Source organism: Fukomys damarensis, unplaced genomic scaffold (genome assembly GCF_012274545.1).
Source record: "Fukomys damarensis isolate Sample0158 unplaced genomic scaffold, DMR_v1.0_HiC HiC_scaffold_2, whole genome shotgun sequence".
NCBI classification, from domain to species: Eukaryota; Metazoa; Chordata; class Mammalia; order Rodentia; family Bathyergidae; genus Fukomys; species Fukomys damarensis.
This window is the reverse complement of record NW_022900914.1, coordinates 46,741,487-46,753,740: the sequence shown is the minus strand read 5'-3', so window position 1 is coordinate 46,753,740 and position 12,254 is coordinate 46,741,487.

The window sequence follows — 12,254 nt, the reverse complement described above, 5'->3', positions numbered from 1 at the left end:
GTTAAAAAGTCATACTTCCTTACCTGTATACCTTGTGCCTCACAGAAGAAGCTGGGGAATGAGGAGAAACTCATGTTTGGCATTAACCCTTGAATCCTGTGGATGAGTGTCCCTCCTTGGTCTGCCAGAGAAAAGGCCAGGTAGAGACTCATCTCCTGAACTGTGGGAGGAGGATCTCCGGATGGAGGGACAAGGTAGACTAGCCTGAGGGCAGACTCATGACATGAGTCTTATAATGTTCAGCCTTCCACGGAAGAGACTAGAACAACTGGCTACTGGCCGGGGCTGGGCAGTGAGACCCTTCTTGGCCTAAATTGCCATCTCTTCCAGCACCAGGGTTGGGGACAAATGCAGAGGCCATCTCAGAATGACACAGCTCTCTGCCATACAGGCTCCCTGCAGCAGGTGGGAATGCAGTGGGGCTTTGTCCTCAGTTCCTGGGGCTTGGTCTACCAGGTTATCTGCCTTTGAATGTAGAGTAAGAAGCCTGAGCCTGGGATGGAGACAGGCCCTGAGGGAGACCCATACTGAGAGAAGGGATGGGCAATGGGACTGGAGAGGATGAGAAATGCAGAGGCTGGGAGACCGGCAGCACTGTCCCAGTGGGTTCCGCCATTCCCTTCCAGATCCCCGAACCCCACTTCCAGAATCTCAAGGGTTCTCAGCCCCCTCCAACTTAATTACATCTGCCACAGATGCATGTGTGTAAGAGACAGCCTGCTCCCATCTCACCTGGGGGCCCCTCCCCGAGACCCTCTGGAGCAGGGAGGTGGGAAAGGCAGGTGGAAGCATGAACCAGCACACAGGCTTCTGAGCATCTCCCTCATGCCTAGCCCTATGTCTGGCCAGGCTGTGCGTGAGAACATGTGGGCCTGATAGGCTGGCCGGTGGGGCAAGTGAAAGCTCCTGGAGAGTTAAGTAAGAAGCAAGATAAGTCACAAAGAGGCTGTAAATGAGCCAGTGAGGGCTGTGGGCCCAGGATGCACATAAGAGAAAAGAGGGGTTAGAGTAGTCTAGCAATAAGGACGGCGTCCTGGAGGAAGGTATGCTAACTGGGTGTTAAAAGACTGGTAAGACTGGTAAGAAGTGATCAGACAGAGAAGGTAAAGAAGAGTACTCTGGATGAGAAGGGTGGGGCTGATGCAGGAGGCAGGGGACAGGACAGGCAGGGCTCTTTAGGGTGCCAGAGCCATGACTCTATGACTTGAAGTGTTTTGAGTGGGGATGGGTGGTAGGGCCAGCCATCTTTCTTTCCCTTGTCCACCTGCCTAGGAAACTTAGTGTCTTAGTTTGTTTTGTGTTGCTATAACAGAATTCCTGAGACTGGGTCATTTATAAAGAAAAAAATATTTTCCACAGTTCTAGAGGCTGAGAAATCAAAGACTGAGTAGCTGCATCTGATGTAGTCTTCTTGCTGTGTCACAAGGCAGCAGAAGGCATCATATGGACAGAAAGCAGGAACATATTGAAGCAGGTTTCTCTTCCCCTTCTTATAAAGCCCCTAATTCCATCAGAGGACCCAACCCTTATGACCTCATTTAACACCATTTACCTTAGAAAGGCTCCAACTCCAAGTATGATCAAGATCAACAAATGAATCCAGAATTTAGGTGTCCAACACATGAAATTTTGGGAGATACATTCAAGTCATAGCAACTATACAGTGTAACCTGTAGGTGAGAAACTGGTCAAAAGAGGAAGGGCTGGCCAGCTTTAACTATTGTAAATAGAACCTTTGTAGGGTACCCTGTAGGCTTCAGAGAGATCTTCAGGTTACTTGGCCAATCTGGGCATTCCAATACCTGCCAAAGCATGGTAAGACCAATAGTATGGTTTGCTCAAGACAGAAGGTTCCTGGGACATGAAACTTTCAGTTTTAAGAAGGGGATGAGGGCTGGAGGGGTAATTCTGTGGCAGAGCATTTGCCTAGCATGTATAAAGTTCTTGTTTGATCCCCAGTACCAGAAAAAGAAAGAAAGAACGAAAGAAAAATCTTTATTAAGCTGGATGTGGTGGTGTGTACTTGTAGTCCCAGCACCTGGTTGGCTGAAGTGAGAGGATCACTTGAGGTCACAGTTTCAAGACTAGCCTGAACAACATAGCAAGGCCCCTTCTCAGAAATAAGAAAGAAAGAAAGAAAGAAAGAAAGAAAGAAAGAAAGAAAGAAAGAAAGAAAGAAAGAAAGAAAGAAAGAAAGAAAATGTGAGTAGGTAATCTTATAAAGAAATCCGTCTGCAAAGAGGTCTTAAAGCAAAGTCTTAAAGTTTGAGAGGCGACCCCAATAGTCCATGCCATAGGTAATAGAATTTGAGAGTTTTAAGGATATATGTTTGGTGTTTAGTTTTATAATTTTATTCTCCAATAATTTATAAGAGCAGGATCTCTATGTTACTGCAAGTGACAGAAAGAGACATTATTCTGCAAGTCATTTCAGCAAGGTTTCCTAGATGCTATTCTCTCGGGACAGGCTAAATGGTACTTCCAGAACAAAGGGCTCTCATGATCCTTGGGAGCAGTGAGTCCTTGAAAATCTATCTGTCCCATCCTTATCTTCAAAAATCACATGCTCATTAGTATGTTAAGGCTCATAAAATCCCTAAAGGAGAAAAACCTGTCCTGTTTAATGGCTAAAGAAGCAAGGTTATCAGCAGAGTATTTCTCTTAAGTATTAGGTCTCCAACCCCCTCCCCCATGTCCTCTCATTTCCAGTGTGGGACTTTGGAAGAAAACAGACCTATCATTCACTCACTTTATGGCCGGGAGGCCCTATACTATTAAGGATTCCATGGGCAGATTTGCAAGGACCATCCAGGTAAGAAGTAAAATTTTTGTTTTTTTCAATTTCTCTCTCTCTTTTTTCTTTTTTTGGTACTGGGGATCCTTATGTTTTTATAGGCAGGCAGCGGAACCACTGAGCTAAATCCCCTGCCTTCCTTTTTCTTTAATAACCTATTAGTTCACAAATTCTGGGGCCTATTCAAAGACAACAAAACTCTTAAATTCCCTGGATTCTTCACACTGAGATCTCAGGCTTGAACTTTATTTTTATCCGGGCTGACCCACTAACAGCAAGGGGTCCCTTTTCTGGAGCCAGCATATCCCTGCCAAGGAAGATGAACAAAGCAAAGCCGGGGATGGAGTAGGGGTAAGGCTGGAGCCCTTCGATTCCTCCTTCCTCTTGCTTTCTTTCTTGGGGCAGCCTGAATCTTCTCCCAAGTGTTGTTTCAATAAGACCTTGGCTTTCCACAGCCTTTTCAGGCCCATAGATAAGAAGGGCTGGGACCAGAACAGGCCCAGGAGGTGTCACCCACTGCCTTTGTGTGTCCTCCCTAGCAGATATCAAGAGAGGTCCCTTGAGCTCAGCTGGTTGAACCCAGCTGGTACTCTGGGAGTAGAAAGGCAAAAGAAGCCTGCTACAGCTCAGATATGCATCCCCTTGATGGGGACAGGTGGAGACAGGATGCAGCCACAGTTGCAAGACCAGGCAAGAGCAGCAGCAGGGGAGACTTCCTGGAGAAGGCAGGACTTAAAAGCAACTTGCAGAGTAAGAAGGGGGTTCTTCTAGTCCCAACTAGGAGGAGATTTGGGCCCTTGAAATGCATGAGTCCTGGTTAAACTCTGAAGGAGTACAAACTTGGCTCTGGAAGCCTGAAAAGTGAGAGTGGAGTGAGCAAACCTGTTTAGGAAGCCAAGCCTAAAATTTTCTAGTGGCCCAGGCTCTTTCTACCCTCAAACTGCACTGGAAGAAAAATCAGGCAAACCAGTACCCACTAAGGACCACAGACTTGGCTGAGGAAAAGCCACTCTGAGACCTCTGAAGCCCTAAGTCCTCAGAAACGGGCAGGGTGGCAGACGTGCAGGGGCAGCTGCTTCTACTCTGAAAGCAGTCCATGGACGATTCCTGGACATGGGGGCTGAGGAGCACCTGATAGATGAGGGTAACTGAGGCTTGTTCAGTGGTGTTTCCTCTCCCCACTCTGCAGGCCCCTATTCCCTCCTCCTGCTCCCAAGCAGGGGATGTGCACTCTAAGAGGACCTCTGAGGGACATCCAGTGTTGCTGGGAGGTCTGTTCTCAGAAGCATTTCAGGGCCTGGCTCTGGTTACGATGGATACCTGTCTGGGCCCTACCTCATACCCTTGTTATCACAAGGGGTTCCTGAGACAGTTGCCTACCCTAGGCCAGTCCTGTTCGCTGAGTTACTCTCTCCAGAGTGAATGGGGTGGGGGCAATCATCAGAAGGGCTCGCTGGCCCAGTCGGTCCCACGTGGCCAGGCATGTGTGGTTCAGTAGCCTGCTGAGGCCTTAGCAGAAGGGACAGCAGCTCCTTTCCTGAGACAAGTGGGAAGAAGGTATCAGCCATGGCTGACCGAGCGGTGACCCAAGGCCCAACACAGAGCCAATTAGCAACCACCACAATGGCAGTGGTGCAGCCGTGTGTCAGGCCAAGTTAGCACCAGGAGGGCTGAGTGGAGTCCAGCTGCCTGCATCAGGGAATGCAGGTGTAGTGGTTCCCTGGGGCTCTGAGGAACTGAGCCTAGCGAGACGTGTGAATGTGCAAGCTTCTGCTCACAGATCTGTGTGCAGGCCTGTGCTGGATGTGTTCGTGCACATGTGTGTCACTTAGGACTTGTGTGTTGGTTTATGTGCACGCCTTCTCATGTCCGTTTAGGACATTTAGTGCTTGCCTGCTGTGTGCACTGGGAAGTCTGAGGCTGAACAAGTGAAAGTCTCTGCCTTTGGAGAGATTAACTTCTAGTGGGACAGACTGAAAATAAACATCTACAATGCTGTCACATAGCAATTGAATTCAGTGAGGGAAAGTAAAGCAGGAGATGGAGTGGGGGCTGCTGTCTAGTTTTTGTGATCAGGAATCTTGGCCTGAATGAGGAGGTGACCTGTTGAGTATCTGAAGGAGGCTATAGATGAAAAGCAAAGGGTGAAGCCAGAGTGAGATGAGTAGTAATTCTACTGTGTTGCTAGGTGTGATATGAACAGGAAGCAATAAGAGATGTCAAGGCTGGTGTGGCATCAGACAACCCAGACAGGTGGATGACTCTCAGTAAGAATCCATTTGCCCAGTTTGACTCTGAGAGCCAGCTCTTTCCCTCTCCTAAATCCAATCCCTATGTTGGCACACAGGGGGCTCCTCTGGTCATGTAGAAAGCACCTGGGACTGTCCTCAGTGGGTACCTTCAGCCATATGGATCCAGCTATGTCCACATGGCACCCAGCTCTCACAGCCAGGCTTGACCCTGGGACCACAGCCCCAAACTGGCTTTGACACTGTGTCCAAAAGACAGACGCAGGGCTGCCTCATACAGCCTGCTGGCAGACAATGTGATAAGCTGCCCAGAGCCCTGGATGGGGCACTGAAGATCAGGTTCTCTCAGGGGCCAAGGGCCTGACACAGTGCCTAATCGCAGGCAGATCAGCAACCAGGACAGGGCCTTGGGAAATCTGGGAAACCTTGCCTGCAGTCACTGCTTTCGACTCCCATTAGTGGAAGGGCAGGCTCTGGACCCCAGCAAAGGCCTAGGAAGCCAGCTTCTGATGTTGACCTCCATTTCCCAAGCCCCACAGCCCTGGACAGAGTCCCTTAGGCCTGGAGAGGGGTACTGGGCTGACTCCATCTTAGGTGGCTGTAAGAAAAGGAAGTTGGTGTGGGTGGAAGAAACTGTTGTCATTACATCAAAGCAGCCAAGGGCTCCCTTCGCCTAGGGAAGATTGACTTGGGTGTCTCTGGAGGGTGTCAAGTAAAAAGCCCTTGTCTGTGTGTTTGCCTGTACACGTGTGTGTGTAGCATCCAGATCACACCAGTACCATCCTGACTGTTTCCATATCTATGAGTGAGCCTGGGTGCCACTGCCTCTGCCCCTGTGTGTGACCCCACTGTAGCCTCTGCATTGCCAGCCAAGGGGGGCTGTCTGTGCCTTTCTCAGGAAGAGTATGTGATGTCCCAAGGTTTGTCGCCTGCCTCTGAAGTCTATAACATCCTTTCCCAGATGACCTGGGATGGTAAGGAGGCTCAAGTGACTCTCAGGAGATGCCAGTCTGACTGTGCTGTTAGTTGGCAGAGGTTTGCACTTAGCTTTGCCCCACACACACACATGCGCATGCACACACACTCACTCACACACTCACTCTGCCCTGCAGCTAGCCAGGCCAGCACTCTAAACCAGCCATACATTGATGCTGGCCTCTTCCTGACTTCTGGCTGTGGCTTCAGACTTACACCCCTACTGTCACCCAGCCTGAAGGCACATGCAGGGGGTGGTGAGGAAAGGCAGGCTGGCTGGGACCGGCAGCTCAATGATGTGCTGGGCTCAGAGATGAAAGGAAGATGTAGTTGAGCCCTTTCCCCAATTTATCTGCTCTACTGGCTACAGACCACGCGTGTGTGAGATAGCCTGCTCCTATCGCACCTGGTGGGCCCTTCCCTAGGACCCTCTGGAGCAGGGAGGTGGGAAAGGGGGTGGAACAGCTCTGTGCACACCTGTGTGCTACTTTTACTAGGGCAGTGCCACGCAGATTTTTTCTGGGTAGTCTCCAAGGAGGGAAATTCGACTAGTCTGTTCAGTGTAAGGAAAAAATTCCTCATAGATCATGAGGTAACAGGTTACTAGTTGTTCATTTATAGACTGGCGTTAGGCCTGGTTTGTGAAGTTGAAGGTAGCCTCCCCATCCAGAAACTTTCAGCTATCTAATTTTGCTCAATTTCTCCTGTTTCTTTATTTTCCTTGAGGAAAGAAGTCAGCTTGTCAGAGAGCAGTCTCTTTTCTTCTAGTCAGGAAATCCTGTCACAGAACACTTCCAGGAACTGTTTGAATAATGGCAGGGAGTCAGCAGTGGCAGAAGTAAACAGGAACAGTTCTCTGCTGTCATGGCTAGTAGGGCTGTCTCTGACAGGAGTTCCGGGTCCAGGCCAGCTGGACCTCTGTCACGCAGCTGCCACTCCACCACACACACACACACACACACACTCAGGAGCTGAGAGAGACAGAGACAGCGACAGAGAGAAATAGAGAGAAGAGATTGATAAGAGAAAAATTCTGAGAGATCCTAAACTTAGTCACAGGCCAGAGGTTGAAAAGAGATAAGATAAACTAGCCAGCTAATACCTTCAGGCCAAAGAAAAATACCTGTTCCACATTCCTAAGCATGTGTTGAGGCCCTTGATGCAGAACTCCAGGAGGATGAGCATGAAGGCATCACCAGTTTTTGCTTACAACCCCAGCCAAGTGATGAATGACAGGTGCGTTTCCTTGTGGACTGTCCTCCTGCCCAAAACTTTCAACAGTTGACCTTGTTCCAATCCCCTTACCTGTGGTCAAGGTTGGTTCATGGAAGTGGTTTATACTTTTTTTCCTCCAAATTCTGTGGCTACCTTGCTCTGCTGCTGGTAGCTTACAGAATTTGTCTCAGAGCCAATCCTTTCTTTCTGGATAGCATTTGTTACGGCTCAGTAAATCTTTTGATTTCAGAGATCTCTTTATCTCTAGAATTTTAACAATATACCAGGAGCTTATATCTTCCTGTTTAGTTCTTGCTTGTCATTCCCCTTTACCCCACCGCACCCCTACATGTAGTCTTCTCAGGCCTAGCGGCGTCGCTGAAGACAGTGCTGAGGCAATTCATAGCATCCTTTCAGTGCTTGTCCCTAGAAAGCTCTTTAACTCAGCCACCTGAGTTGGGGCCCCTGCCATATGATGGGGTGGGGGTGTGGTGCCAGGAATATTGAGCAACTGTTTGGGTCGGGGCAGAAGCACAGTGTAGAAAGAGTGAGGACAGACAGACTATGTGGCTGACTTGGACAGACAGACTATGTGCTGACTTGAACAGACAGACTGTGTGAACATAGCAGCAGTCAGTGGTTTTTTTGTTTTTGTTTTTGTTCTTGTTTTTCTTGGTTTGTGCTTCTTCTCTTACTAGGAGTTTGCTTTGGTTACCCTGCTGCAGAATACCAAACGACAAACCTGATGACTACATGGACCATCACAGGAGAAAGCCCTTTCCCAAAGCATGCCAGGACCTTAGAAAGGGACATCTGGTGGTGATGTGGTATGTGCCAGCAGTGGATTGGGGTAGGTGGGAACTTATTTCCTCGAATTTTCTTGTCCCACACCATGCTTCTTTGAAGCCTGAGGAGCTGGTAAGGAGACCAGACGTAGACAGGAAGTATAAGCAGAAGAAGGGTCTAGGAGGAGAGAAGGACTGAGCCTCCACACCTGTGTCTGACTCCATGGTGTCTTTTGGGCACTAGCTATAGCTTTCAGCCTGGCCAGCGAAGGGTAGCAGAGGCTCAGACGCTGAGGTGACCCCTGCCTACAACTGTGTGTGCACATGTGCGATGGGTGTGATATGGGTGTTGAGTGTGTGTTCTCAGGGCCTCCAAACCTGGTCTTCTCGCTAAGACTGGTGGGTAAGTTCCCCAAAGTCTTTCAGGAAGGCCAAGAACCCCCTCTTGCCTAGGGTCCTCGCTAGTTCCCATGGCCACCACTAGAGGGCAGCAGCCAACAGGAGCAGGCCCGCGGAATTTTGCCATCTCTCTCTGTTCTCCCCAGTTTTAACCGGATATAGCCTGACCTTCCTAGTCCCCAGAAGTGGTCAGTGAGGTTACAAATTCAACTAAATGCCCATCACAGACATGAGCACAGTGAAATATGTGGGAGTGTGAGACGATGAGTTAGGGAAGCTGCTGGAGAGGACCAGAGATAATCAAAGGTAGAAGTGTATTCATTACTCACTACAAGGATGATGGTAGAGGGAGAGGAGGAAAAGCCCAGGGGACCATGGAGATAAAGCCTGCATGGAGATAAAGCAGGACTCAGTCCACTTGCCAAAAGGCATGTGATGAGCAGATAGGCAGTCACCCTGATTGCAAAAGCCAACAACTTGAAGGGAAAATCCTGTGGTTTCTGGAGCCAGGCTGGCCAAGTATTAGCAGTGTGATTTTGGAAAAGGTATTGAGCCTCTCTCTACTTTGGTTTCTTACCTTTGAGATGGATAAAATAATAGTTCTATCTCTTACACTAGACGTGAGCGTTAAATAGGTTAATTCATCCGAATCATTTGGAACAGTGGCTGGCATAGAGTAAGAACATTATAATTGTCCCAGTCCCCCCCAAAAGAACACTATAATTGCTCAAACTTACTGTCTTCTGTCCTTGATTTTAGCCAAAGGGCAAAGAGCAATTTGGTTATCTATTCCCGAGGAAAAGATCCATATGATATTGAAATGTTTAGCTTCCCCAAAATTCCCATCATAAGCTCTGCAGTATAGGAATTGGTCCCCACACATGCAGGCATTGAATGGTCATATATGAGCCAGTGACACATACCTGTAATCTCAGCTACTTGGGAAGCCTGACGCAGAAGGACCACAAGTTCAAGTCCAGCCTGAACAATTTAGTGATATCCTCTCTCAAAATTAAAAAAAAAAATCTTTTTAAAAAGGTTGGAGATGTTGCTCAGTTGTAGAGTACTGTGGGTTAGATCTCTAGTACCACAAAACAACATATGAATGCACCCGTTAGTAAAAGTTAAAGGAGTTTAGAGTTAAAAGTTAAAGAACATTGGAATGAGTACAGGTAAGTACAAGAGTCTGTCTATATTCCAATCTACAGTCTGGCCAGTTGCCTTTGAATCTACAAATCTGATCACTCTTGAAATGAGTTCCTCAAATTAAACATGGGCACCCCCTGCTCCCTTCAAAGTGCTGCCTGGGCTCGCCCTCTCCACCCTGATAACAGCTGGCTATAGTCCCAGGAGCTTCCTGAGCCTTGTCCGGTCCTACTGAGCTGTGTGGATCAGATGAGGCAGTGGCTTTCCCTTCTCATTGACTGCTCCTCAGGACTCTCATGAAATAGCAGCTTCTATCTTCTTGCTCTTACAGAAATTCCAATCCTCAGCTTGCCTCCCGAAGGCCAGTTTTGGCTCTAAAGCTGTGGGAAGTGAAAATGTCCAGCCCTGGAATAGCAGTGCTGGCTGGCTGGGTTTATGGTGAAACACCTAGCCTTTTGGCACCTTAAATTTTTTTTTTATTGATAAGTCTGGTTGGGGGTACTTTTATGTTTCCTCTCTCTTTGGAAAAATACTTAACAAAAAGACTAAGAGTTTGCTGTTGCCAGGCTTGGTGGTGCACACCTACGATTCCAGCACAATTTAGTAAATTTGCAAGACCCTGTCTAAGAAAAAAGTGTGGGGTTTCTGAGCATGTAAATTAGTACAAAAGCCCTGGGTTGAATCCCCAGTACTGAAGAAAGAAAAGAGTTTACTGTTTCTTTATTTACCAATGCTTCTGTGCCTCAAATACAAGCCACCTAGTAGAAAGTTCTGAGCATGTAGTTCTCCAGTTGTCCAATCAGGGATGACTACGTCACATGATCCAAGATTGCCCTCTTACCTTTGAGGCACCAGACAGTGGTTTTTCTCACAAAGTGACTGTATAGTGACAGGAAAGCTGAGGCATCTCAGCACATCCAGCACACTATGAACACTTTAATTTTAAACTTTATTTATGACTAGGTAATACAGTTTCATAGTTCAATGTTTTAAGGATATAAAAATGCATACAGTGGGAATTCATTCTCCTACTTCTTAAACTTTGACCCTTTTCCTCCAAATAAGCAAGCTATGTTACCATATCTGGGTTTTTTGGTGCTGGGAATCAAACCCAGGGATCATGTGTGCTAGGCAAATGCTCTAATAGCCAACATTAGACCCCCCACCAGCCCTAATATTTTCTAATGTATCCTTCCAGAGATATTTTATGCAAAGAAATATATACAGATTCTTTCCTCCCATCCTTTGGCTTTAATCAAAAGTAGTCCTATATGAGTATACATAGAACATCTTCATATGTTTTTGTGTTCATGTATTTTTCATATACCAAAATATACTTAACCCATTTCTGATTAATTAACATTTTAGGTTGTATTAGTCTCTCATAGAGCTGAAATGCATAGGTTTGTAAATAAATAAAAGTTTGTTTTGTTTTGTTTTTTTTCAGTACCAGGGATCAAACCCAGGACCTTGCTCTTGTGAGGCAGGAGGCAATGCCACTGAGCTATAACCCCAGCCCATGAAAGATCTTTTAAGGCTCTACTGTCCTTATACATGTCCCTCGGGACTTACTAACTGGGGGTCTAGAGATGCTTTAGAAGTCATCAGATATAGAATTCAGGAGACAGATTTGAGGAACCTGGAAACTTGGAAGGGAAAAAGTTTTCATCTTTATGTACACTAACCTCTACCTGGAATAAAACAATTCTTTCTATAAAAAATGGAGGCAACACTTCAGTTAGAAGTATTTGCAACTTTCTTAATCATGTGATTGAAGATATCTTGAAACATCAGTTACACTCATCCCTACCTTGTCACTGTGGAAGTTATTAGATTTTTCTATTAGATTTAACTATGTTATGTATTAATATAGAAGCACACATATTTTGGTGGCACACATTTGTTTTTGTGAAAAACTTTTATACTTACATTTCAATGTAAATTCTTTACTTTATAAGTAAATCCTTTTTTGAATATATTTAGTAAATTATACATAACACAAAACTTATCATTTTAGAGTTCAGTGGCAGTAAGTGCATTCATTTTGTTCCGCAACATCACCACCACTCATCTCCATTTTATCTTACTAAATTGAAACTCTGTATCCACTAAGCAATAATTTCTCATTAGTCACTGTCTCCAACCCTGGGCAACCATCATTCCACTTTCTGTATTTATAATTTTGATGACTTCAGATACCTCATATGAGTGGATCTATATAGAATTTGACTTATTTATTCAGCATAATTTCTTCATGTTTCATCCTTCAAGTTATTGTCTTTTTCACTTAATAGAATACCTTCAAGGTTCATCCATGTTGTAGCGTGTATCATATTTTATTTTTAAGGATGAATAATATTTCACTGTATTTATATGCCACATTGTGTTTATTCTGTCATCTGTCCATAAACATTTGTGTTGTTTCCACCTTTTTGTCCATTGTGAATAATGCTGCTATGAACATTGTTGTGCAAATGCTGTTGCTTACAGGTATATACCCACAGTGGAATTGCTGGATTGTATGGTAATCTTATGATTTTAAAAATAAAATAAATTTTTAATTTAATTTTTAATAATTTATTTTATGCATAAAAATATGATGCTGAGAGAAATATACCGTTACAAAAAATACCGTTACACGCGCTTTTAAAAAATGCATGTCCTGGCCACTAGATGGGGGACTTCTTAACA